This window comes from Adiantum capillus-veneris, chromosome 22 (assembly GCF_014529385.1).
Source record: "Adiantum capillus-veneris isolate H3 chromosome 22, ASM1452938v2, whole genome shotgun sequence".
Classification (NCBI taxonomy): domain Eukaryota; kingdom Viridiplantae; phylum Streptophyta; class Polypodiopsida; order Polypodiales; family Pteridaceae; genus Adiantum; species Adiantum capillus-veneris.
In genome coordinates this window covers 108,362,448-108,364,596 of record NC_140952.1, presented here as the reverse complement: position 1 = coordinate 108,364,596, position 2,149 = coordinate 108,362,448, and the positions used below count along the sequence as shown (strand labels likewise).

At 32.9% G+C, this 2,149-nt stretch overlaps 1 pseudogene; it reads right to left on the bottom strand.

The window, feature by feature from the left end:
- Nucleotides 1-1,259: 1,259 nt before the first annotated feature.
- On the bottom strand, nt 1,260-1,819 carry LOC147429997 (uncharacterized; annotated as a pseudogene).
- Between the last annotated feature and the right edge of the window lie 330 nt (nt 1,820-2,149).

Genomic DNA, 2,149 nt, shown 5'->3' with positions numbered 1-2,149 from the left:
GGCATAAGTTTATGCTTTGATAAAATATGTACAATGAGATACAAATTCTTGTATGGATTATGTTTAACATGATACATGAACTTTGAAATAGAGCATTATTATGCAAGCTCCAAAAATCTTGTGAAATTCTATGGATATCACTTTAGGAACATATTTTTGTACGAAATCAAGCATTCATTGCATAACATGGCAATGCCATCACAACCCATGATGTTTATCATGATACATACTCATTAATGCCATCACAACCCATGATGTTTATCATGATACATACTCAGTAATGAATCGGTTTCAAATAGATTATGATTTGAGTGATGTTAGGTAAATTCATATTCTGTAAGAAGCTCTTCACCACTTTCTATGTGGCATAGGGTTTCAACACAAACATAGCCACATTTATCCAAGCTAATTTGTGTTGTAATGGCTTTATGCCATGGTGAAAAATTGGGATCAAAAGTATAACATACATTTGGGCTCATACTTAGACCATGAGTACTATTTATATATCCTACCAAATTTCCATCTTCTACATCACCAACAATATATATCTCATCGCCCACACAATTGACATTTGGATCCTCCAGAAGTGAGTACCTAGATTCCCTTGGAGATATCTTGCACAACTTCTTCCAAGTATCATGGAAATACTTATCACCACCATAATGGAGAATAGTCATATCCTTTTGAAAATGTGTATGCACAAAAAGCCCATAACCAGCTCCTTGTGTATTGGAAGCTCGTACTTCAAAGATATTACCACTTATCTCAAAGAGTTTATCCTTTGGAATGGGAAAAGTTTTTATACCAAGAGGATCATCATGCACACATAATGTGAAAGACATTGTCTTTTAATATCTCTTATCATTTTTGAGTCTGCAATAAAAAAAATGTTTAACATATTTTGGTTAAAAAATATCAAACGTTGTTTTAGTTTAGTTTTTAATGTCACAAAGTATCAATTCAATGTAGTAAAGAATCAATTTTTTGTATGCCAATTTACATTAAAATATTTTTTAGTAGATATGTTACTTCAAATTATTGATGTAATAAGTAATGATTTATCTTTCCTACAATTTTAAACTATTAAGAAAAGGTTAACTGCATGATACTTTTGAGCAAAATTAAAGTCAAAGATCTTAAATCAATGATCAATATACTTGACAATATACATGATGAAACTATCATTACATGTTTAAAAAACAATATCAAACTTATTTCAAAATAAAAAGCTTAATTACATGACAAGTGGGTATAGAAGCTTAGCTCATACTTGCTTCAAGGTTCAAAAAGTCTTTAACTGATATGGGTGTCTCACTTGTTGATGCTCCTACCGTATTCGATACTCCTTGGTCATCAATGGGCTGATCTAATTGATCACTTTGAAGTTTTGCCCATTTTTTGTCATCATCATGTTGATTTGCGAAGCTCAAAAGTCTTGTTTTAAGCTTTCTTTGGTCATCAATATTGTCCACAAGGCATAACACTTCTGTTTTCTGCTTGAGTCCCAACTCTGTTATGTAGCCATCACTACACCTTCTTTGCAATACTTTTGAATGCATTGCTTGATTGTCAGCTCCTTCTTGAGTTGTAGAAACTCGACATCTGACAATTGACTCACACTTCCATAATCTAGATCAAGGTGTCCTGCATCTAGTATTATGGATTTTGTCCCTGGATTTGAAGAACTAATAAGTCCCTCAAAGGTATCTCCCTTGCTCAAGAACACAAATGTGGTGAAGAATTCTATAGCACCAATAAATTCCAAATGCTTTACATTGTGCAATGCCCCAACAAATTGTATTTTGACCATGTTTGTCATACTTTGCAAATTAGACTGTAATTGCACATAGTCTTTATTATTCAAAAAAGAAAGGATCGCACATTGTGGTTCTGTTGACCCACCTGCAATATCCATAATTCCATGTATGAGATCTTTGAATATATTAGCTAACCATTGTAGATTGCTCTCCAAATCACGTGTGTTGTCCAAGATACACAATCCTATAGGGATAGGGTTGTTTAGATGGCGCTTTTAGTAAGATCTTCCCTCCATTTGAAGACTAACAACATATATAGACCACGGAAGATCTATAGTTGAATCTGATTTGTCTTTCACAATGTTGATTTTCCATTGGATATATTTTCTTGT